A 26,597-nucleotide genomic window follows, 5' to 3' on the forward strand; every position below is an offset into this window, starting at 1 on the left:
TTTGTGCACTTTTCCTTTGTGCAAAATAAATTTTACCTGGTAATTCTGGAGGGCAAGGCTACCCACCCTTATATCTAGGTCTATACCTTCTTTTCTATTTTTCACTTTTCCCCATCAACTATTTTGATGCTGTTAATCAACTGGAATTGTCACATTATTGTAGTATCACTCTACTTCTGTGCGTATTAGTACACTGTAGACATCAGCAACGTCTATTTTCAAAAATAAAAGAAGCAACTTACACAGAGCCATAGTGTGAGAATAGTAAAAACTCATGAATACTATTTACTCCAATTCAATGATTTTATGAATTATATCCAGAAACATAATGGGATTCATTCAAGGTCTTAAAAGCAAGAAGGACTAGAGCCAGGCCGAGCCTCCTGGACTCTCGCCCGGTGTTTCCTAAGCACCCCCACACGGCACACCTCATTCTAAACCTGTCTCCCTAACCAGATGCCTGGCAGACAATGCCGAGAGGCTGACAGCAAACAGGTGGGGCCAGAACGAGAAAATCAGAGGCAAAGCGACAGGTAGACCTTAAAGGTAAAGCCGGCAGTGCCACTCAGACCTGGCATGGTCCACCGATTTCCAAGGGACAGAACGGGGTTCTGACAGACAGAACAGGAGGGTTTACGCCACGAGGAGCAAGTCTGAACAGGGCTGAGCAGAGCACAGCATCGTGGCTGGCTGGTCTCTCCTCTAGGTTAGGGTTTTGGCGCACTCCTCGCCAACTCCTCTTCCTCTTTGGTCCCGGAAGTTCAAGGCTCTGCAGTCAAGAAAACACACCATTGAAGCTTTCAGATGTCTCAAAGTAAAGTTCAAAGGATGAAGACTTCTTCCATAATCCTAATGTCTTTCTGAGGCTGGACTCTTCAGAAGGAATTGTCTGCAAATTCAGGATGAGAAAACAAAGTCACAGCTCTCAGCATTTCTGAAGGACAGAGAAAGACTAAGAGTTAAGATATCTCCCATTAATGAATTATTGTGTGCTTTGGAGACCCTACTTTTAGCTTTTGTTTTTCCTTCAGAAGAAAAGTAGAAAGAAACAAAAATAAAATTATCACTTATTAGATGACATTTGAGGTCAAAGTCACAAAAGTCCACGCATGGCAGAGTACCAATGACAGTGGCATATTTATATTTTGCTTCCTGTCACAATATTCTACAGCAAAACCTTGAAATCAGAGTTTTAATGTTGTGCATTCATGAATTACGCTCACGAATTGCTGAATTACGTATTAGGGACATAGTACAGTGCTAGTCAATATGGCAGTTTAGAGAGGAGTAAAACGCTATTCCAGCAGATAGCAGTTTATACTGTATTTGATGAAGAATATAATTGGCATAACAAAAAATAAAAATAAATAAACACTGTTTGAAAGATTCGCTCTATTAATAAACTCCACCTTCCCGCTGGAGTGAGCCCCATCGTCTGCACGCAACGCACTTGATTTCCTTCTGGTTTCTCTTGAGTTTGTCTGAATGCTTTGTGTTAAAGTTTCAGTCTGTGTTCAACTATGTTAATGGAATTAAGTGAGGAAGTGAAAAATCCATCTTCAGGCCAAAACACGAAGGGAAGAGGACCCCTTTTAGGTCCCGGCGCTGCTGGCTGTCACCCATCCCAGACCCTTCTGAGAGGAAGGACAGCAGCCGCACCTCGGGAGCTTTAAACCCGTGCAATGTTCGCGCCCTGCAGGGGAGCCTTTCTTCCTTTACTCACCCTGGGAAATCTGGATTTGCTTTTAATGAACCAGCAATAGATATTTCTGTTCAATGAAAAAAGAAATGCCTTGCCTGAGCACAGAGGAAGAAGTGGTTACTTCTGAAGGGAGAGTCAAGTGGGGAAGGCTTGTCTAAGGATTCAACATTTGAGCTCAGGCTGGAAGGAGAATTTCAGCAATGAGTCCACGAGAGGGGCCGTCCAGTCTGAGGCAGCAGCCCCAGCTAAGGTACAGGGGTATGAAAAAGACAACTGAGAAATGGCTCCAACTCCATTAAGACTGGCTCTGACATTTCTGGCCTGGATCAACTGGTGAATAATGTGCTGTGAACTAGGACTGGGGCAAAGGTGATGAACTCGGTTTGGGGCATCACACGTGTGGAGAGGCCAGTGCTGTGTGGGAACCAGCAGGCACATCTCCTCCCAACTCTGCCTTCGGGGTATTAAGACACTAGCTTGAAATAGGCCATGAGGAGAGTATTTACACTATAGAAACGGGCAAATGCTACAAGTTACTTTTATTTTTTGAGAGCCAGTTTACCAGCAGAACCAATAGCCTCATCATCACCAGCACCACCACCAGAGCAGCCCACATTTATTGAACTATTTCTGCCAAGGATTGCACTATGTATTTTTATGTGTTACCTAATTTAAATCTCTAAAATCATAATATGGGGACCAGCCTGATGGCCCAGTGGTTGGGTTCACATGTTCCACTTCGGCGGCCTGGGATTTGCCAGTTCAGATCCCAGGTGCGGACCTACACACCGCTTGTCAAGCCATGCTGTGGCAGCATTCCACATACAAAGTAGAGGCAAATGGGCACAGATGTTAGCTCAGGGCCATCTTCCTCAGCAAAAAGAGGAGGATTTGCAGCAGATGTTAGCTCAGGGCCAATCTTCCTCAAAAAAGAAAATCACAATATAAAGTAAATATTATTATCTTTATTTGACATAGGAGGAAACTGAGGCTTACAATGTCTAAGTAACTTGTGCGAAGTGAAATAGCTGTTAAATGGCAGAGCCGAGACTCAGACTAAGGTCTATATCAGCCCAAACCCTGTGTTTCCAGAAGCCCATGTAAGCTCGTTTCAGAGAGCATTCACTCATAACACACCACTGAAACCTCACATAGCTTTACTTCCCGGTTTGGGCTATTTCTATGTTCACCAAGAGAGGATATGGTACAAAAGTACAAAACAGAGAAGTAGCTGCATCTTTGCTTTCAGTTTGCAGTTCCAACCAAAAATAAATTAAAAGCTTGGCAACAGAACAGACTTAAATAAAACAAGCTTTTAGAGTTTTCTGTGAACATTAATTACCCAGGGTACATTTTCCCAATTATCACAGCTAATTAAAAGTTTGGATATTGTCCACTGCTTTATTCACAGCACTCTTTACATTCTTCATCTGACTGGCTTTATAATGTCACAGAAGCTCCTGAGTAAATCAGCTTAACTTAGTCTCGATAAATCTTAAATGTGAAAATCTTAAAACCGTAAAGAAAAGCTTCCTTCAGGGAAGGAGTTGGTAGTCTTCATAAGTTATTTGGATGATAAGATACAGTGCTCCTTTTGATAGAGGAGAGCTTTCTTGAAATCTTAATGTTTTTAAAAAAGTATATCGTACTGGGTTTTTCTTTTGTTACTATAGCAGTTTAACTTCTTGCAATCTTTTCTCCTGCGCTCACTGTCTTTGTGTTGCCCTCCAGCTTTTTACAACAGAAGACAGACCTCTAATAATAACAGGTCAAACTTTCATGGCTCTTACCCAGTGACAGGCCCTATTCTAAGGGCTTTGCATATATTAACTGATTTTCTGCAACCTCCCTGTGAATTAAGTACTTTTATTATGCTCATTTTACACATGGAATAACAGAGGCATAAAAAGCAACTTGACCAAGATTTCATTGTCAGTAAGTAGTGGATCATGGCTTCAAACCCAGGCTCTCTTCTTCCACATGATGCTCTCTTAACCGCTACACAAAATAGCCTTCTATAAAATCAAGACTACTATCATAATAACTGGCTAAATCCGATTTGACAATATACAAATTAGTCCCATTCCTAATGAATTTTAATTTGTAAACATAGCTGAAAACATTAACTGGAGGAACTCGAAGATGATTGTCTGATTACCTTTCAACAAACTATACCAAATGTTGTATAAGCATTTCAAGATGTGTCAGTTGATGTAAAATTCATCTAATTATTGAAAGCTGGTAAAATAGATTACAAAAGTCCAAAAATTGTTTCTGAATTTTTTCTAGAAAATGCTTAGAATATATTCCCTACAATTTGAAACATAAGCAGCATTAATACACATGAACCCTCAACTCTGAACTAAATCCACCTGTTCTTATAATCGTTTACCTTTGCTTTTATGACATATCCCAGTTATCTACCATTGATATAATGCTGAGGTTACAATCAAGAGAAACTTTTGGTGACATGTTGTGACAATGGAAAACTACAGTTCACTTTAAAGCAATTCTGTAAGTTCTAGTTTCTGGTCTTCACTAAACTGTGTTGCTAGAATTAAGGGAAGAAGTGAAAAATCCATCTTCGGATCAAAATATTAAAGACAGAAGAATTCTAGTTTCTCCCTCATTTAAATAAGAAATAAGCAATCCTTTCAGGCACCTGTCTCTTTGACACTGTGTAGACAATGTATTGGGATGAGAAGAAAGCATGTCCACTTTTCCTTTGAATGGCCAGCATTGGTTAGATGTGGTCACTTCTAGGCTTGTGGTAGAAAGTAGGTGTTTTGAAACACAGCTGCTGAGACAATCCCTCACTTTCACTTTATCTTAACTGATCTGTGGCCTGCCAGTCACACCACCATAATCACCAGAGAGAATCATCTTTTATGAGTACCTGTTGCTTGTTTAAAATATCTCACCCTTTTGTGAGTGTTGGCGAGAGCACCTAATTGCTCTAGCTGATGACTAACTTCTCAACACCATCAAGGTATCTTCTTCATATTAATTCTCTTCCGTCCGATGTCAAGTCAACCCTGCTTTTTCTGAGTAATGTAAACTGCCACTGAGATTTGGGAGGTATGAATTTCAAGCCTGCTTCTACTACAGATTGTTCAGCTGGCCTCTCTCATGTTTCTTTGCACCGGCTTCCTTCTCTTTGAACTCAAGGTATCTCACAGGAAGATCACGAATCGACTCATTAAAAATTCTCTAACTGGAGGAGTTTTAAGTTTAGTAATTTCATACTTGGAAAGTGTGTAAGTTACAAGCATTCAACCTTTCAAAACAACTAAATCACTGAACAAAACCAGCTTTTGAAAGTCCAATTATACGGGATGAGGTCAGGTAGAAAAACTGCCTCAGGTTCAGGGATCCACTGAGTGAAGCCTCAAAATTCTGACTTAGTACCAATCTTTTTATCTTACATTATTTTGCTCCCTGATGTCCTGGTTGTCAAAAGAACCTCGTTGTAGTTTGTGACAAAGACTGAAATATCTCCTGAAACACAGAAAGATCTTCACCTCTTCCCGCGTCTGCCAGGCAGCTGGACAAATATGTAGAACTCTGTCTTTCCGTCTGGGTTCAGTTTTCTCTTTTACATTACATTGCTGGTTCTTTCCCTCCACTACCAATCACACCAAAGGAATCCAAAAGGTGAACAGAAAAATTCCTGCGACAGAGAATCGCTCCAGGGATGTTGGAATCTACCAGGACCAAGATGAGGGGAGCCCCATTCTCTGTGATATTTGAAACAGTGGGATTGATAGTTTGTAACACTTCCTACAGGCTTTCTGCTTCAATAAAACATACCAATACTTTGTATCTTGTGTGGAGGTCTATGGTTCAACTGAAGAGACTCCTATTTGGGTTTCTGATAACTCTTCATACAGGCTACCAAAGGTATCACCCTAGCATCACAAACACCTAAAATGTTACCAAACTATCTGAACTTGATACTGAACTCTTGGGTACTTTCCTAGCAGTAGCCTCTTTGGGAAATAATGTTAAACCAAGGCTATAAAAAGGTGCACAATATTCCAAAGCCGTAAGACATCAGTTGGACTGCTGTGATCTTGGCCCCAACTCTTGACTTTTTACTTCAACATTTATACCTGCCTCTGTAACTCTTGAATTGGCCATCATTTTGGACTCCACTCCCTCCATTTTAGAAATTGGTCCCCTGCCAGTGATGGCTCCCTGGATCTCACTGTGTCTCTCATTTTTATAGGCCAGCCACTGACTTTTCTGTGAGCATAAGGAAAGCATTTGGAAAATTTCCCTAGTGCTTCACAGACATTTACAGAGAAACTCACAAGAACCTTGAATTTGACATGTTCAAAATTGAACTTACTTTCTTTCCTTCCAAACAAACCCCACCCTTCTCCTGACCACATGTGACACATGTGGTTGTTGAACCCTTAGCATGTGGCTAGTGCAACTGAGGAACTGAAAATCCTTCATTTTATTTGATATTAGTTAATTTGACTTTAAATTTCTGCGTGTGCTGGTGGCTACTGGACGGTGCATGCCTAGATCCTGCTCCTGTCCTTCAGAATGACCCCCAGCCTACAGTGCCAGTCAACCTTCTATACTGTGGCATCTCTACTGATTTCCCTAGTTGAAATAATTCCTTCTTTGACCCTTACAGCAATCTAGCTGTATCTTTTCACGGCTTGTATCACTCGATAAGATAATATGAAAAAAGTGATGAAATCTCTGGATTCTGGATGCACAGCATCATACAGTAGCTGAGCAACTTTGGGTAATTTATCCTTCTCCAACCCTTGATTTAATCATTTGGTAGCTGCCATCTCAGAGTTGCTGTGAAGATTAAATAAGAAAAAAACCAAGTGGAATGCTTAGTTATGTTTTATTATAAGTATCTGTGTACGAATCACTGACTGATTCCTTAGAATTATGAATTCAGCATCTAGTGAGCTCATTACTCAGGATGCCAAGACAAACAAGACACAGCCCCTGCCACTCTTGAACTCACAGACTGGCAGGGGCATGTTTCTTATCTTATCTTTCCTTCCGGATTTTGAGCCCCAAGAAGCAGAAATTGTATTTCTTTATCTTTACGGTCTGCTAAAAGCATTGCACAGTATCTGGTACGTAGGAGACTATAAATAACTCTTTATTCAGTGGATGTTTCTTTCTCTCTCTCTCCTCCATTTTTAACACAGGTAGCATTTTTTGTACTCTGATGGCATTTATTTTACTCAGTCTTGTAAATCTTTTAGTCACTTGTGCGTGCATTTTATCCATCCCCCCTAATCCCCCAAACACTGAGTAATCAATGTAATTTGAGGACGGCGTCTACCTGATTGCTCCTCCTCTCCCGTGCTTACTTTGGGATATTTCTCTATGAAGCAGAATATCCCCTGGAGGGTTGAAAGTAAAACAAATAAAAATTAAGTCTTTAAAAAAAATAATGTTCTGAACATTGCTAACATATAATATACCATTCTAGATTCCCATGGAGTCTGGTCCTCCCACGTTGTAGCTGCAACTTCACGCCCCTAGGAACTGAGAGCAGGGCATTTTCATGTGCTCTTCATTTAGTTGTCTGTAAAATAGCTAACAACTATCTAGTGCACACCCATGATAAAACTTACTTGTTGAAAGTTTTCTGGTGAAATGGAGTTGTTTTCCTAGTCATGTTTATTCCCCCTTTCTAAATCTTACTTTACAATTATAATTTCTATTACTTAAATGCATAGATCTCATTTTTATGGCTCATATTGAAGCCATCATTTTACTCTTTAAATTACCAAGTGATTCTGAATCACAAATCTTTGTTAAAGATTTTTTCTAATTTATGATCAAAAGTTATTCCTGATTTTCCATCTCAGAACAGTAAAAATATTGTGAAATACAATCACCACCAAATAGTTTATAACTGATAAAATCTCTTTAAGTATAAAGGAGAAATGAGATTTACTAAAGAATTTAAGAAGTTAAAATTATGCTTACAAAAATAAAAATTGAAAGTCATGGTCCTTATGCTTAAAACCAGCAAAACAGAAATATTGAAAGACTATGAATATGATTGAAGTTATGGATAAAGTGTAACAAGATGAGTTTAATTTCCTTTCTAATACTTTCTGTTAATTAGAAGCATATGAAAAATACACTTAAACACCAAATAAGAATTTTAGCTTGAGGTTTGAGCAATATTTAAGTTCTTAAAATTATTTACCATTACTAAGTTAAGTTTTAAACTGGGTAGAATGTAATGAATTTTGATGTAAATCATCAGTGTTTTTGTAAAATCCAGTTAGTGGTTCATAGACCCGTCTTACTGAAGCTTTGCAGTTTTCATTCATGTCCTTCATAGACAATAATTGCACATAGAGAAAGCCCTATCATCCATCAGGTGGCCATTTGAAAGCAAATTCTATGAAAATACAAGGCACTTTGGTCATACTTGCTGTAATACATATGATTTATGTCGTGTCGTAAGTACTCAAGCTTATATTTATGGTACTCTTCAACAGATTGGATGGTTTCAGTGTTATCAACCAGGCGACCTTCCAGAATCTGTTAGAATCTCTATTACCCTTAAACCCTTAGTTGTATAATAGCACAAAATTGACAGAAGCGTGTCACAGCATGATCACGTGGATAAAAACTGACAGAGATTCTGTTTCTCAGCTGATTTTATGATTTTAATGAAAATGTTTTAGAAGATATATTTTCACTTAGGGAATGTTGAAAGATAAATTGTTTCTTTGACATGAGAAACTAGAAATGTATAAAGGATATTCTTAAAATATTACATTGACCTTTAGCAGGGAAGTGAGTTAAAAGGAAATGGACAGAATTTCCTCAACTATATCTAACTCAAAAAACTCAATCTGTTTAAATAAATTTTTACATTTCCTTCTAGATGGATTGGATGTACAGAATTGGGTGGAAAATAATGAACACTGGACCTAATTTAAATTCATTGTTAGGGAGAATTTTACAAGCAGTGCTTAACTTAACTATGAGGAAAACCAGGAGTGACTGTTGCACACTCCTTCCCAGAGCAGAGATTTCGAGTGTGAAAGAGGGATGGTCTTGCCCAGGGGAGCTGGTAGGGCAGGCTGGCTCAGCAGTTTGCAAGCCCAGAAACATCACACTGTCAGCATCCTTTGCGGTTGGATGCCTGCATCTCTTGCACCATGCTCTACCTTACACTTTTTTCTACACTTATTTCAAATTCATGTGTAATTGGGTACCCATTCTACAATTCTTGGATATTCAGGTTTGGATTTTCACTTTAATAAATAATGATGTGAGGAACACCCTTGTGTATATATGGTCTATATCTCAGATTGTTTTGTAGGCTAGCCCAGAGAAAGGATTATTGGACGACAAGATATAATTTCTTGTAAGACATTTGACACATTGCAGGGGGCTCTTTATGCGTGTTTTTTTTGCTTTGTTTTTTTGCACCATAGAAATTGAACGAAACCTGTATAAATTATCTTTTCCTGTGTGACCTACTTCCATATTTAACTGGTGTTGATGCTTATCACCAATCTTTTATACCATAACTTTCTCATTCTTAAAGTCTTAAACTTTAGTCATCTTTCAGGTGGCTACTCATATCTTCAAGTGGTTTTGTTTCTTTTGAAGTTGTGCAAGTGAGTGAAATGTTTCTGGAATCTTTGCATATTTGAAAATCCCTTCTGGCACCCTCCATAGGCAAGAACTTTGCTAAAAAGGCCCTCTTCCTTCGTGATGTGGTGGCTGTTGCTCCACTTTCCGCTGGCATTACTTTCTAAAAAGAGAAAATGAAGACAGGCTAGTTCCTTTTCTTTCACAGGTAACTTGCATTTTCTGTCTGGGTGCTTTTAAGACTGTCTCTCCACGTTATTCAAACATTTCCTGATACTCTTAATCATCCCAGATATGAGCAGTCCTCTTGCTCCACTCCAGAAAGTGGCATTTAGTTATGTTTTTGATTGTTGCTAAGGTTTCGTTGATTTAATTTCTTCCTCAGGAAGAGCTGAAGCCCTTTAAAGCTCTTCCCAGCTCACAACCCGTTCACAGTCGAGAAGCAGCTGTCTGTGCAGGGCCTGTGGCCGTGAGCCCAGGGGCCGCCCGTCTCCTCCGCTCCAGACCTTTCTCTGATCAGCCTTCCTGCACACTCGGACCGGGTTCTACCCGAGGGACCTACTTCAGCGAGGCTGCCGCCCACATTCTGCTGGGTCTGCCTCATCTGCTGTGTCCCTCTCGGTTTCTAACTGGAAGCAGCCCCTCGGGAGGGAAGCCACGTCTGTGGTCTCAGGTCTATCGTATCCAGGACAAGAATTCAGATGCCCCTAGAGCCAAATTTCCTGAATATATGGGGTATTTTTTCCTTCATGAAGCAAATTGAATCAGTGTTTTTAGCTGTCTTGTGTACACGATCTCTCCTCAAAAATTTCCGAACTGTTTTGAAAAATTAATTCAGAGAAACAACTGGTTGTTTTTTAAAAAAATGAGTTGAATTTGAACAATCAATTTTATCCACTTACTAAACAGTAGCTAACTTTTCATTTCAAATGATCCATCTAAATGCTTCATTTTCAAATTGCTTTCGCTGCAGCATCCTTGGCAAAGGCCCCTTCCAGCTACCCTAACCCAGCAGTGTGTCTTCTCACTAGTTGCGCAGACCAGCCGTGGCTCTTCAGTTACCACCAACCCAGTCGGTACTGACAGACTAGTTGGTTCAGTTCTTCACAACGTGAACTTACAGCCTCAGATTCTTGCTGTTGATTGTCATTTTAGTCAGTCAATGATGCTGTATATAAAATTAATATTTTAGTGACGTCCAAATTTATGTGGTTGTATACACAACCTGTCTGTGTTCATGGGTATGTCTGTGAGTATGTGTGTAAATGAGCTCCGCCTATACTGATAATTTAAATTTCTAAATGTCTTGCCTAAATTCTGCAGTCATAATACCACAGATCAGTATTTTTAAAAGTTAGCTTTCTAAAAATAAAAGTCACCTCATTTATTCTCTTTATCATATATATTTACACATAGATCTGTAATTTTTTAAAGTTCAGTACATAGAATTCTAATGTCCTTTAAGTGAATACTTTGTCTATATGCCTTATTAATTGTTATTATGTCTCATTACACAAAGAATATGATTCCTCTCTTCAGCAAATTTTAAGCACAAATTATGTGTTATACACTTTCTTAGACGCTGAGCAACCAATAGTAAAATAGATGTTGTTTTATTCATGTAGTTTTGATTCTGGTTTATGACGACACAAATATAGACAAACATAAATATAGAAGCAACATTTAAAATTTATATATAAATTTTTAAAAATAAATATATATATATATGAATTTTCAACACATGTATAATTTCCTTAGTGAAAATACTACGAAGAATATAATGTAGGCACTTCTCACTAGGAAAATAAACTTTTGATCTACCAAATACTCATGGCAGAGAAAAAGTGAAGGAGTTGTGTGTAACTTTCAGTCTACTTTGTTTTTCAATGATTTCTAGCTCGATCATTTTATGAACACTTGGCTGTCCAGCTTTTTCATCTAAACATAAGTATTACATAGCTATGCAATGTAGTAGTTTGTACCAGTATTCATAGTTTCTTACAATTATTTCTGAATAGCAAAGATGATAAGTGAACTGATTCAGAATAGAATTTATTTAGAAATGAAGGAAAATGGGAGTTGGTTCACTGCAAGAAAAATGCCAAGTGGAAAATGGCGGACAGTAAACAAGAACTGACTGGGTTTCACTGTGGTAGGCTGAATTATATTCCCCTAAATGCGTGTGCTGGAGCCCGAACCTCAATGTGATGGTGTTTGGAGATGGGCCTTTGGGGAGGTAGCTAGGATTAGATGAGGTGATGAAGGAGGGGCCCTCATAATGGGATTAGAGACTTTGTAAGAAGAGGAAGAGAGAGAGAGAGATCCCTTTTTCTCTGCCATGTGAGGACACAGAGAGGAAGAGGGCCCTCGCTGTGAACCGGATGACCTGACACCTTGATCTTGGGCTTCGTGTCCTTCAGAACTGTGAGAATAAACGTCTGTGGTTTAAGCCCCCTGTTCTATGGATTTTTTTTATAGCAGCCCAAGCCTACTAACGTATCTACTACGTGCCAGTTATTGGGGTTCGTATAATAAGAGGCATACAACGTGATAAAGGAGCTCCGTCCCCTCACATTCCTCAGTCTGGAAGGGAGCAGACAAGCAAACTAACCACATTATTAAATAGTACGATACAAAGATGGTGGGAAAATTTATTTTTATGTTAATTTGTCTTGTTTCTCATTCTGGAAAGACTGGAAGGCAATTCTTCCCTCCCTGCTTCACGCGCGTAGCAGAGCAAGCCTTTTTGTTCTGCTCGCTCTCATCAGCTCTCATGTACTGGGGTCCAAAACTGTGAGTTTATAGGCAGGTAAAAACCACCATCACCAGGGGTTTTGTTTGCAAATCAAAGAGGAAAACAGGGGGTTACTACCCACAAACACTGAGAGATGCTGGTGGTAGTGGCTTCTCGGTGAGGCCATGGGGTCTGAGCACTAAAAGCCTTGGCCTTGGGGCCATGCAAATATGAGCAGAGGGAAGCCGCTCAGCCGTGCTGGGGTACATCAGGCCCGGGCTGGGACACTGCATAGCTCAGGGGCAAACCTGATGGACTGAAGTCCGCAGGCTCTTCCTCAAGTTCTTTATACTTGGTATTGGCCCCCTTGTACCCTTGTCTAATCCTGGAGTAGAGGTGTGAGACCAGTGCCCTAACAGTGACTGCTATGGGGTGTCTCACTCCTGCATAAGAACTCAAAGTCAGATTTAGCACGATTTTGAAAGACAGCAATAACAAAACTAGGGAATTTTTCTTGTACCCAGGAAGGTAAAGCAAATTCACAGCAGGCCATGCATGTTGTATGCACACACGTGAAGAGGGTGTTTGAATGCTACCCAGAGCAGACGTTCCAAATTCATCCTAGCAGTTTTGAGACTCCTGGGGAAAAGCCGCTGTAAGGCAGTGTCTCTCATTTCTGCTGCACAGTGGAATTCTCTTGAGAGCTTTTATACTCCTAATGCCCAGCCATATCCCAAACTAATTAAATAAGACTCTTTGGGCATGCCACCCAAGCATCAGTTTTGTTTTGTTTTGTTCTTAAAGCTCTCCAGCCACTGCACAGCCAAGATGAGAACTATTGACTTAGGAAAATATACTGAACCAGGCTGCAGTTAATAATGAGGCCACAAACAGGGAGTGGCACTGAGAGTGTGGACACTCTAGGCAGATGAAATCGTGCATGCAAAGGCACAGGGTATGAAATTGAGGAAGATGCATTTGAGGGACTGCAAATTCATTCAGTGGACTGCACTGTACATTTCTGGAGAGGTAAAGGAAGTGTTGAGAGATGCTCCTAGACAGGCCTAGTAGAATAGGGTACGTCTTTGTTGCCATGCTAAGAAGCTTGGCCTTTATCCCTGAGTGTCCACTGAAAGATTGTCATCTGGTTGCTGAGGAGTTATTTAATTGGATTTGCATGTGAAAAGGAGCCTTTTGGCAGCAGCTTGGAGAATGAACTGGAGAGGAAGGCAGAGACAACAGATGGCAAGGAGAACAGTTAGCATTCCAGAAAAAAGATGATGAGGCTGTGCCCAGATGAATGGATTAGAAAGAAGTGCGATAGATTTTAGGAGGTTAAATTGATAGAATTTGGAAAGTGGCAGCCTTGAAAATGCGTCTCTGAGTTCTCCTGAAGTGTGTGAATATAACTGACCGATGGCTCCAGCTTCTGTTCCACAGGTTCCACCACTTGGTTCACACAAGCCTGTGCTTTCCATCGGCCACTCCCAGCCAATGAAGGAGCATGGTTGGGGTACCAGTGTAAGCCATTCCTGTAAGACACAAGACTCCTGTGCAGTACAGGACACCACAATTAGAGATTTTGGCTCAAAGACTTCTCCTTGACTTGGTTGAAACCTTCTTGTCTTCCTACCCAATCTTCCTTCCCCTTCTCCTCACAGAGATTTGCTTTGTAGTCAAAGGGCTCTTCTTGTCGCCTCTTGCCCCCTTCCCGTTATCCTTCACTGGGGTTCCCCCTGAAAATCTCTTGCATTTCTCATCCCATCTTGGTGACTTGGTATCTGCTTCTTGGAGAATTTATATTAACATAGTACTAATTAAAAGTGGGGAAGTGGCAAAAGAAAGGTTCTAAGAGGATTCTCAGCTTGATGGTTGGGAAAAACAAATAAATTCTGTGACAATTCCAAGGAATAATATAAGAGGCTGGGGAAGACAAGGTCAATGTTGTACCTCTTGGTCTTTTAGGATTCTAGGACATTCAGGTACAGATTTCCCATAGGGAACTGTATGAAACCAGAATTCAGAAGACAGGTCAGGCGTAGATATAGACTTGAGAGCCATCATACATCAGTGGTAGCTTGTGCTGTGGCCATGAATGAGAACACCAAGGATGCTGGTTAGTGTGAGGAGTGAGTCAAGTATACAACTGAGAAAAATCATGGAGGATACAATAAAGGAGACAGATGCAGTTCCGTTCAATACAACGAATGGAAATGGCCAGAAAGATGGGGAAGACACATGCACGCGCATGAAATTCTCCACATAAGACAATGGAAGGAAAAGTGTAAGTCAAGGTCAGTCAAATACTCTTGAGGGCAATTATGTTAGGAAACAAAATGATTCTCTTGATATCAAGTATGCTAGGGAAGCTAAGGAAGAGTTGTTAACTAGAGTGATTGTGGAAAATGCCTGAGTGCAAACTGTCTAAAGAGGGAATGGAAAGTGAGATGCTGCAAAAGAGCCTTTGAAGAGCTGTGGTGTGAAGGAATAAGAAGAGGTAGGATGCCAGCCGGAGGATCTGGGGAAGTGTTTCTGTTTCTTTTCGAGAGGGAAGAGACTTGAATGGGTTCACAGACAAACAGCAAGGAGCCAGGACTCAGACAGAATGAGAGATGGAAATGAGTGATTTGGACTTGTCCTGGGGAGTCAAGAGGGGGTTAGACTAAAAACACAAGTGGTAGAGTGAAGCTTGATGAAGATGACACCCTGGCTGTCCTTCCGCTGAGCCAACATGTAGTGGACACAGATCCCTAGGTGTCCATGGGCAGCAGAGGGAAGGTAGGGCTGTCTGCACACAGTAGCATCATTTTCCTCCACAAGGGTGATGCTGAGACCACAGTGGGACTGAAAATAAGAAGCTCCAGTGTCTTTTGTAAAGGAGGAGATTGAAAAAGGAAGTTGTGGTTTGAGGATGGTGTATTGACGTTTGGGATTTGAGAGCTCCCTAATGATGAGTTTGAAGAGACACACAGCAGAGCTGGAGATGAAGAGAGCAAGAGGTCATAATGGCTGGCTTGTTCACATGGACATGAAGTCTGTTAGGATTCTCACAGAAATCGGGGTGGAGGAAAATGCTGAGGCGGCTCCGAAGTCCTCAGTGAGAGTGGGATTGTGATAAGGCTACAAAGATGCATGAAACAGGGTCTAGGCAAATGGTATGAGTCTCAAAACACAATGAGTTTCCAGATATGAAAATAATGGTCCACCAACAGCAATGGGGAGCTAGGAGAATGCAATCCTTTTATCCTGATCAGGAAGCATTGAGGCATCGTGGACAAATAAGAAGCTTTCCCTCGGAGAATTTGAATTAATTCCCAACATTTAAACAATCAGATTTTACATGATGAAGAAAAGAAAGATGGAAACAAGAAGGCTCAAATATAGTAACAGTTGGCTGGCTGTGTTGAGTAAAAGCTAGGGTGGCCACCTCATGTCAGTTACCCAGGACTTTTCCAGTTTTAGCAGCAAGAATCCCACACCGCGGAAACTCCCTCAGTTACAGGCAAACTAGGATTGTGGGACACCCTAGGAACAGCTACTCTTTTTACATTGATGCAATGTGCTTTGGGGTTCACCAGAGTTGCTACCAGACCAGCACTGATTAGGCCTCCGAGTTTTCTAGACTTTGGCTTATCAAAGGCCTATGAACAGCTAATTTAATTCTCCGACTCCCAGGCAGTAACTCTCAACACGGAAGTGACTGATTGACTTGAAGAATCTTGGGGAGCACAGAACAAGAAGCAACCTCTGTAGGTGATGCCTATAGAGGATGAATGTCCACAGGCCACAGCACAGTTTGTCAGCATCTCGCCCATTCATTCACCGTGCACTAAGGCCCAAGCTCAACAATGCTTTCCTGGATTTCTGAGCTTCCTGTGGGTGGACCTAGGCGGGGAGTAAGGCTTGGCTTCCCTGTTGTGGTTGGAACCTACCTCTGCACAGCTGGACTGGTTGAGTTTGGAGGCAGTGAGAAAGAATGAGAGATACAGATGCGGTTAATTGGGCCATGTTTTCCTTTGGAACTCTGAGCCTAAACAGTCAGCCTAGAAGCAGAGGACACTGCCAATCAAGGGCCACCTTTAGTGCTGGGGCTGCTGGCATCTCAAGTTCAGTGTGCTGTTGCTGCTGGTGAAGGTCTGGTTGCCCAGTGCTCCAAGACCTGCCAAAACAGATGCCAGCCTTGGCTCATGAGCCAAAAGAGAACAAGATGAAATAATACATTAGTGTTCCAGAAACATCCAGCCCTGGGAAACATCCAGCAGCAGTTACAAGATCTGTGTTTTTCCTGATCAGTGACTTCCCCTCAATCAGCTCCACTTTTTGAACTATAAATACTGTGTAACAATATATAGCAAACATAGTATGCCCTGTACCATTGAGATGTAAAAATCTGGGCTTTATTAAACACATTAAATGTGACTGTATTTCAATTGAACGGAGGTCCCCCAACATTAAGAAATGTGTTTTATTTTAAAGCTACCCTCAGAACTTTCTCTTAAGTACAAGTGTGGGTGCTACTTCTGAAAAATAAAATCTTATCAGTTTTATAAATAATAATTCAGATTAAACAATAGTTGCTTCAGGTGAAGTTCAAGAAGTCAAAGGTGTGTTAGTGAAATAACAGTGTACGTGCTGGTGTGGCTGGGTAATTGCTATGACACAGGCTCCTGTTGCCCTAATTCACGGCTCTCAGGAGGGCAGGTTGAGATGTGTTTGTCACTCACAGCCCTTCCAGCAGTCAGGGAGCTTCCTGGCCACTTCCAGGACACCTGCTACTTTGGCAGCAGTGCTGTGGTGTTAGGCACTGATTTTCTACTATGGAAGAAACTGATACATCATGGTCTATATGGGCTGTACCAAGGCTAGGTGGGCTGGTTACTCTATCAAAGGAACAAATGAGAGAGTGACCCAGAAAAAGAGAATAGACAGTAAAACTCACCCACGAAAAGGACTATTTTTCTTAAAGCAGATTAGAACCTAGCAAGAGGCAGGTAATCTATCAATATTTGTTGAATTAATATTTACCGAGTAAATTATTTGGCCTTTGGTCAAGTTTTAAGGAAGCTGGAACCAATAATGCTTTTAATAACTAAACTAATTTGAAGGGCAAACAAGCTGAAGTTGGCAGAGCTGTTTTATTGGAACAATTATTTTTCTGTTTTTGGCATAACAACAAATCTAGTCACCTAAATCTATTATTCTTATAAGAAAGAAAATGCACTCCTCTTTAATACTAATCCTTCAGTTTAATATGTAGCAATAGTTGTGCTCTCCTAAAATTTTTTTCTCATTTCTTATAATGCCAACTTGTTAATAGGAGATCAAGACGGTAAAACAGCATCAAAATGACACTAATTAACTATTGAAATCAATACAAAATGGAGTAGGTGAGAAACCGGAAATCGTATTTTTTTTCACAGCTTTACTGAAGTGTAATTGATATACAAACAACCACACAAATTTAATGTGTACAATTTGATGAATTTGCGCATATTCAAACACTGATGATACCATCACCACAAACATTTACTATATATCAGGCACCTTGCTGCAGCCTTTCTGTGTTTTATATCATTTCATTCTCACAGCAACTCCATAGTGTAGGTGCTGTGATCACTCTTTCATTACGGGGAAGACGCGGGTGCTCAGAGAGTTTGCACAGCACGCTCAGCATCACACAGTTAGAAAAGCCCTCGGTCAGATCCCAGCAGGCTGTATCCAGAGCTGAGGCTGATTCCTCCCTCTGCAGACCTGACGCCCTTGATCTGCAAAGTAATCTACGATTTTATTCAGCACACATCAGCTCCTTACTCTGTTACCATGTCTAGTTCTAATGGATGATAATTAAGCGGTTATAAGAGGATTTTATAAGGCTGGATTAAGGAGACGTTTCTAATTCGGGGAAGAGAAAGATCGTTCTAAGTAACAGCACTGGAAACCAATAAAACGTTATGACCAGAAGGCTGCGTCTAATCCCACCCAATAAGAACCACAGAAAGTGGAGTTAATCTGCAGCCTGCGGTTTATTCAAATGTGGGATGAGGACAGTCTTAGTTATCAAATTTTTCCTCTCAGTCGTCTTGGAAAGTGACTTACAGTATTCCTCATGCGACACTTTAGAGGCGCACTACGTGATTTCTCAAGATCCCTACATTATGCTCCAACTGTACAATCTGTGATTTGCACAAACATAGAGAGATGCAGAATCTCAACCAGCTTTAATAAAGGGGAAGGAAACAATCTCTCACACACACAGAGCTGTTTAGAGTATGGCGTCAGGCTGCTCCTCTCGCCCTGTCATCTAGAAACAGCAGAGGGACCTTGGGTGCCCCTGACAGTTCTCCGAGAGGCATGCCCAGCAGCGCTGGACTTGGCTGCCACACACAGTGATTCAGCAATTTACCAGCAGAGAATGTGAGAGAGAGGAGGATTTTTCATCCTGGCTTTGGGTAAGGAACATTTCTCATTGTGCACAAATAAAGAGAAGTCTAGAGCTGTTAATTTTGTTCTTTATTCTAAAGCTACTAATGTGTGTAACTGGCTGATTTCAGACCAAAAGTCCTATCTGCCTTAATTGAGCATTTAGAGTGTGGAAACTGATTTTATAAGCTTATACCAGAAATAAAATAAAATTTAAATTAAGTTAAATGGTGATTACAGAAATGTATTTGTATTACATGGCTAAAGACATGAGAGTTTTTTAATGAGATATGTGTTCTATTTAAGTCTAATAGACATCTGAGAGGCAGATTGATAATTTTGTTAATCTTATTTTACAGAAGAGGAAGAGGAGGCAAGAGAACATTAATTATTTTCTTCAGTTCATGTGGCAGGATACAACATATGAACAAACTATGCTCCCTGAAATTAGACTGTTCCTCTGCAGACAATACCCATTTTACTAAAATGAAATAGCAACTCTTCCTCAAACTGACAGGTTAAAAAAGCAACTCTTCATGTGAACTCTGGCAATCTTTCTATCAAATGATTCAGTGATGGGGAGAAATGGCTCCATGAAGAAATGATAGCCTTCCAAAAACAACTTTTTCCAGGAAAATTTTGGCCTTCTAGACGACAACCGTTTGTGACTGCTTGGGTACATGACTTTCTCAGGAAAAAAAAAAGTACAATTCTCCAAGAGGAAAATGGACATCAGGAGTAGAGAGAGAAAAAGAAAGACATTCAAAGCCTACTTCCAAACTCCTCTGAGGTTCACACGAGCACTTGAGCTCTAGAACAGCGTTTCCAGAAACACGATCCGTCAATGATGGCATTTACGGGTCAGTTACTATTACCGGGGGAATTTGGTCTACTGTTATTTTACAGTCTCTCTGCCAAGAGAAGGTCATATATGGCATGTTTTGACTTGGCTCTAAGCTTTCTAAAAGCTTTCCTTTCTTTTTCAGCTGAAACTCTGAAACTTACCTGCTCCGCTCTTGGCCCAGAGTCAGTCCATCGCCGAATCTCACTGTGCTGTGTTTCTCTGTATTTCAGCCAGCGTCCAGTTTCAGACTTTGGCACAAATAACAGCGGGCTGACAGTGAAGCCCCAGAGTGTTCAGATGAGGTCATTTGGGAAGGGGCAGGGGGAGGAAAGTATGGAACTTCTTGGTTCACGCCTGGAAAAGACAAGTGAGCAGAGAACACTCACTTCCTGAGGAACCAACAGGCAGATTTCTTGTAGCCACTATGGTGACAAGCCACTTTCTTCACAGCTGCTAAGACAACTTCCTGGTCAATGGATTGAGGAGGCCCATGTTCTGCCTCTGGGAGACAGGCCATTGGGGAATCTGCTTCATTATCCATTCATTTCTTCGTCCATCCATTCCCTCACTAACTAATTCAACCAGCTGCTAAAGAACAATTTTATTTTGAATAGTACACAACGGTGCTTCTAAAAATTTAATGAACATTCAGATTCCTTGGGAATCTTGTTAAAATGCAGTCTCTGTTTGGTAGGCTGGGGTGGACTCGAAAGTCTGCCTTTCCCCTAAGCTCCCGGGTGATGGGTATGCTGCTCCTCCGAGAGCTGGAGAGATATACACCCATTTCATCTCTCCTTCCCCCACACCAGTGGTTTTCAAACTTGTTCAGAAAATGAAAATCCCTGGGCCCAACCCAGACCCACTGAATCTTGGAGTTGGACACATCAATCTTTGTTTTACCAGGCCCCTCGATTGATTCGGATCTTTGCTCAAGTTTCAGAACTGCTGAATTTAGACCCATAGTTCTTAAAATCTGGCTGCATGTTAGAATCGCCTGGGGAGTGTGCAGGTTGAATTGTGTCCCACAAAAAGATATGTTGAAGTCCTAACCCCAGATACCTGGGAAAGTGACTTTGTTTGGAAATAGAGTCTTTGCAGGTGTAATCAAGTTCCAATGTGCTCATACCTGTAAGGGTGGGCCCTAAATCCCATGACTTGTGTCCTTATAAGGAGAGTGACATTTGGAGACACACAGATGCAGGGAAGAAGGCTGTGCAATGAACGAGGCGGAAATCAGAGGGTCGCAGCCGTCAGCCGGGGATTGCCAGCAATCACAGGAACTAGGAGAGAGGTGTGCCCCAGATTGTCCCCTGGGGCCTTCAGAGGGAGCCTGGTCCTGCTGACACCTTGATCTCAGACTTCTAACTCCAGGGCTGTGAAAAGGAAAAACTCTGCTGTTTCAGGTCACCAAATTTTTGGTGCTCTGTTAAGGCATCCCCAGGCAACTAATAACAGAGCTTGGGGGAGGGGAGGACAATTCCCCCACCAATTAAATCAGAATCTCTAGGGATGGGGCCTTTGCATGAGGATTTTAAAATCTCTCTCAAGGAATCCCAACTTGTGATCAGGGTTGAAATCCACATCTATTGACATTTCTGGATGTAAATCGATTGTTTATACTTAATTTTGCAATAAGTCAAAACCCTATAAGCAGCTGAATGTCAGTGCAAGGTTATCTGTAAGTTTTTTAAGTATCAAAATCAGTTGTATATATAAGAAGTATGCTAAGGCAACATTGTTCAGAGTTTGGTTATGGAAACACTGGTATAAGAATCACCTGCAGTCTGTCAATCAAGTAGGTTCTGGGCCCCATCTCAGACCAAATGACTAGCATCTCCTGGGGAGGACCTGGGTAGTGCAAGTCGTCCAGTTCCCTTGAGGTGACCCCTCTGCGTGCTGTTCTAGAGCTGTCTGTACATAGGTGATTAAGCAGGCTTCTGCCACTGGGGAGGCCTTCCTGAAAATGAAGGAATTGGATGAGCATAGGAAGGGAGCATGAGTAATAATGGCATCAGTAGGAACTGGTGAGAAACTTTTAGCTGCTAGAGAAAGAAAGGCCCTTTTGGAAGCTGATGGAGATCAGGCAGGGCTGGTGAGAGAATCGAGAACGTTGAAAGGCAGGATGACAAAATATGGTCGAAGGAACGCCATTGGCATCACCTGGGAGCTGACTGAAATGCAGAATCCTGGGCTCATCTTAGCCCTATGGAATCAGAGACTGCATTTTAACAAGATCCCCACATAGTAGGAATGTACATTAAATTTTGGGAAGCACTGCCCTGGTGACAAGAAATCTGTCAGAAGTTTCTGAGCAAGGAAGTGATATAGTAAAACTATGCATATGCATGAGCAGGCTAGGCTGAGTGGAGATGGTTATGGCAAATGGGAAGCCTTGCAGAGCTTTCTCATAAAAATGTCTGAAATGATGGTAATGTTGTACATCTGTGCTGCTCAATACAGTAGCCACATGTGGCCATTGAGCACTTGAAATGTGGTTAATGTGGCAGAGAAACTGAATTTTTTTTTACTTTTTTTTTTTTTTGAGGAAGATTAGCCCTGAGCTAACATCTGCCACCAACCCTCCTTTTTTACTGAGGAAGACTAGCCCTGAGCTAACATTCGTGCCCATCGTCCTATACTTAATGTGTGGGACACCTGCCACAGCATGGCGTGTCAAGTGGTGCGTATGTCCGCACCCGGGATCCGAACCGGTGAACCGCCTGCTGCTGAAGTGGGACATGAGAACTTACCTGCTGCGCCACCAGGTTGGTCCCTGAATTTTTTTATTTTTGCTAATTTTAATTAATTTAAATTTATACTTAAATAGCCACACGTGGCTAGTAGCTACTGCATGGGACGGCACAGGGTTAGAGGCTGCAGACGTCAAGACCAGTGAGGAGGCGTCAGTAGTGGTTAGAGGGCGCTCTGACTGCACCTGCCGGTATGACATTGTCATACAGTATCAAGTGTTAGTTCTCACACCATTTTTTATATGTGCCAAGAAAACTGTAGGCGATGCCATTTCCTGCTGAAGGAGGACGTGAACTAATGATTGTTTAATTGTGCCTATGATCAACTTTCAATTAGAAAGGAGCTGATTATCCCGTCTAGTGCTTATGCCCCTTGTTTGCTTTCGTTTGCTTTCGGTGTTGCTATTTACATTCCTTGGCTTGTCCGTTATCACTTGCCAGAAGATCCATGGAGACGATGAAACTTGTGTTGCAAGGGATCTAACTGGTTAAAAAAGAGACACTCTTATTTGCCTGAAATCTTTGTTTGGGTTTGTTCAGCCCATTTCAAACGTCTGTTGCTCCCCAAACTCTGTCTTTTTCCTTGATAAATAGTCTGTTGAGTGACAGACGAGATGTGAGTGACATGCCCTTGGTTATTGTTAGTGGGTCTTGTGCGGCATCCCAACAGCAGGTTGAGAAACAGAAGAACGCACAGCTGTGAGCCCTGGAAGCCTAGAAGTGGCTTCTGTAACCCATCCTACTGGACCCCCTTCCTAACCCTTGACCCTCCCCTGCTTACTCCATGCTCCAGATATCAAAACCCATCTCTGAGTCTCGAGCTTCATAGGTGCTTCTTTCTCAGCTTCTCCCTCTTTCAACTCTGCGACCCCTGAGCTTACTCTCTGGGTGCTGCTTCCTCTTTTTGCTCTCCACTTCTTATACTTCCTTCTCCATTTTTAGTCACCAGTCTACTGCTCCTCTCTTCTTGAGCCCTCTCTCCAATTTTTACTAGTGTGAGCAGAAATCCTCTCTTTCTAGGCGTACTGTGGCCAGCATAGAAAAGTTCAAGAGTAAGCTCAGGTGGAAATGTTTCTAAAGCATCAGTATAATGAATTAGATCCCCAAAGTTTGCTATTTTTAAAGATATTTGCTGGAAAACAGGAAACTAACTCTAAAGGTTTTAATAGATTTATTCATTTCCAAGTAATTATTAAACACCTAGACACAGTCCCTGGCTGCAAAGAGTTCATAATCTGTTAGGAAGAGACAAAATGCAAAGAAATAACTTCAGTACTGTATTTTTCTTACAAATAAAAATGATGATTTGGGCATACAACCATTCAGAAAGGCCAGGGAAGACTTCGTTGGAAAGACAAGTTCTGATCAGAGTCTTAAAAGATAAGTACACATTCTCCAGGTAAGATGGGAGTGAGCGTTGAGGGAACATGTGCAACCCAGGAGGCATGGAAAAGCATGGTGGATTAGGGAAATTCCATATGCCTGGAACAGAGGGGACGAGAAATTACTTCGATTGCTGAATATGTAGGGGGCAGCTAGATTGTGGAATGCCTTGAATGTGGAATTCTGACTTTATATCATTGGCGATGAGGAGCTGTGGAAACGTTTCAGGAGGAGTTAATAATTAGGTCTTTGTGTTTAAAATATTAATATGGATAATGTATTGGAGTGGACAAAACTAGACTCAAGAAGACAAGTTAAAATGTTATTGCAACAATACAGGTAAGAGATTCGGAGGATTTAAATTGAGAACAGAGCAATGGGATGGGGAGCGAAAGCTTTGAGATCATTTAGAAGCTGAGAAAATTGTCAAATATTGAGTCAGATGAGGTTTTGGTAGTTTTTTAAAAAGCCATTCTCTAATAAAGTGCTGTCCTGGAGGTGGTGAGTGGACGGGGCGGAACGAACTTGGACTTGTGAATCAGAGAGGCCAGCTCTTGAGACCCAAATCCATCGCTCCCAAGATGGGCGGCTTACGGTCAGACACTTCACCTGTCTGAGCCTCAGTGAACTGGAGATAATTGTCACCGTGCAAGACTGTTGGGTGTTTAAATAAAATATGAAGCGTCCCTGGCGCATGAGGAGAGCCAATCATGAGCTTCCTTTCCATCCTCTTTTCCAACCGTTAAATCCATGACAATGAATCCTTTAACATAGAAAAAGACAACTTTTCTTTTCGAGTTGACAGTCGGAGAGCCTAAAATATTTTTTTAAAAAAATAAGCAATTACTTTCTTTCCTGGTAGGCTTAGGCCCAGGGCACTACTCTGTAGTGAAACATCCGAGTGACAGTTACGTTAAATGTAACAAAGCTGTAATGTGCCTGGAGCTGACATATTCTGATCAATATAGTTGGTGTACAAAACCTCAGATTCAATAAAGCATTCCAATGCCATTTCCATTGCCAATTGGACTATGAATGATTTCTGATAATAACTGAAAATCCCCAAAGTGGAAACAGTTGTTTCAGGCCAAATGCTGTGCAGAAACGTTGTTCTCCGTCTTCTGAGAAGCTTTCAGAAATAGCCTTGCGTTAAACCTGTCCCTCCGTGTAAGATAAGAAATTATCAAGTGCACCAACAGGGAAAGGTTGTCAGAAAGAGAGATTTAGCATCGATGATTGCTACAGTCCTTAATAAAAGTCATTTTGATAACAACTTTCTGCACTAGGCCAACCTGCCAAGAACTTTTTAAGTTAGAAGGCGAACAGGAAGATGGAGATTTCATTTGTTTGTCTAAGGTTACTGCTGCGAAATACAAAGTAGAGCTATCTCTTGGAAGTTTAAGCATAATTCTATAGCTAAATTTGCAAAAATGAAACAAACTAAGACTAAAACAACAACAAAGGAGAGCTCACAAGAATCCTATTTGACAACAGTGCATACAAAGATGCACTTACAAAATAATAAAAATGGGAAAGTTTAGCCCCAAAGAGACCACAGATATTGAGCCAGAAATTGCTGAACTATTTCCAAAATGTAGAAACTTTTTTTGGACAGAAACTAACATTTTTTATTAACCAACCACTCTGTGCCTGGCACCACGATGATGACTTTAAATGCAGTATCACTTGTAACACTCATGGAAATGCTCTGGGGCTATTTTGCAGAAGGAGACACTGAGCCTCAGACAGTTTCAATAACTGGCCCAAACTCACACAGCTAAGAATCTGTTTATATGACTCACACAGCTGGGAGAAGTTTAAGTGACTTGCTCAGACTTACACAAGATTTGAACGCATGACTACCTAGCTTGAAATTCCTGCTGTTTTCATTATCCTGAGCAGAGTCTTTTAAAGCCTCAGTCTTGTGATCTGCAAAATGGGAATGATGCCTATTGTATCAGTCAGGATTCCAACAGGAGACAGATGTACATCCAGAGTAGGGAAATGAAACTTTTAATCAAGGGACAATTTACTAGAGTGTGAGCAGACATTTGGAAAAAGGGACAGTGCTCTGGTGCTCTGGGCTAACAATAAGGGAAACCTCTTACCACCCCTTGACCTTAAAGAGCAAGGAAAGGAAGTGACTACAGGAAGTGGAGAGAGGTGTAGAGAGGGCTTCTGGCCGGGAGCTGAGGCTTTCCATAGGAAAATGCAGCCAAAGCAACCTGGTACCAGGCTGTGAGGGGACTGGGGTTATATCCGACCGGCATTCTCCTCCCACCCTATGATGTCCTGTGCTGGCCTCCCAACTGGGCCCCATCCTGACACAGTCCATAGAGGCCGGCTGCCCTGGTTGAGAATGGGTCTGGGGGAAAACAACATCCAACACAGCAGGATTAGGTGAGAAATGTTCTGAGAGCATGGGACATGTGCTCTGGGGATGAATGACAATAGCAGTAGCTGGAGTTCTGAGAGCTTGTTACCACGTGCCAAGAGTCATTCTAAGCACCTCTTTATGTTAAATCTTTTGATTCTCACAACAGTCTTATGAGGTAGGAACTGTTATCTTCACTTCCAAGGTGAAGAAACTGAGACCCAGAGAGGTGGTATACTTTGGCCAAACCGATGCTGAGAGGAGAAGCGAGTCTGGGACTCAGACCTCGCCCTCTTTCCCACTGCTGCGCACGGGCGTGTGCAAGGCTTGGGCATCGCGGCACGTTACTAGCAGCGTGAAGGGAGTCCCTTACATTTGATTATTCTTGTTGGTTATCCCTACTCATTACTCTGGAAGGACTGTGATTTCCATTTTACAGATAAGAAATGTAAGTTTTCAGTTGTTCAGTCGGTTGTTAATGATTCATGCCATGTTATATTCCAGAACCTTCCTAGACGCCTTACCTTCCCACCCTCTGAGGCTCCCTGCCTCCCACAGAGCAATGCGTGAACCTTCTGTTCCACCATCACTCACATCACATTGAGGAGCATCTGCTATACTTGTTACGGTGTGTTGTGGTCTGAGGATACAAAGAAATATTGGTTCCTACCCTGAGAAGTAGCTTGCAGCTAGCTTTGGTCCCAATTGCCAGCATCTTTACACATGAATTATTGGAATAACCTCTCACCCGTTCCCATTGCTTCTGCTCCTGTCCACAGTCT

The 26,597-nt window shown here is 41.6% G+C and overlaps 1 long non-coding RNA gene across 1 annotated transcript; it reads left to right on the forward strand.

The window, feature by feature from the left end:
- The first annotated feature begins 18,294 nt into the window (after positions 1 to 18,294).
- Positions 18,295 to 24,462, forward strand: LOC138918285 (uncharacterized). The gene is made up of 3 exons (XR_011427425.1): positions 18,295 to 18,493; positions 18,824 to 19,324; positions 19,451 to 24,462. It is a non-coding gene; the product is annotated as an uncharacterized lncRNA (long non-coding RNA).
- Positions 24,463 to 26,597: the final 2,135 nt, after the last annotated feature.

This window comes from Equus caballus, chromosome 16 (genome assembly GCF_041296265.1).
Source record: "Equus caballus isolate H_3958 breed thoroughbred chromosome 16, TB-T2T, whole genome shotgun sequence".
Lineage (NCBI taxonomy): Eukaryota > Metazoa > Chordata > Mammalia > Perissodactyla > Equidae > Equus > Equus caballus.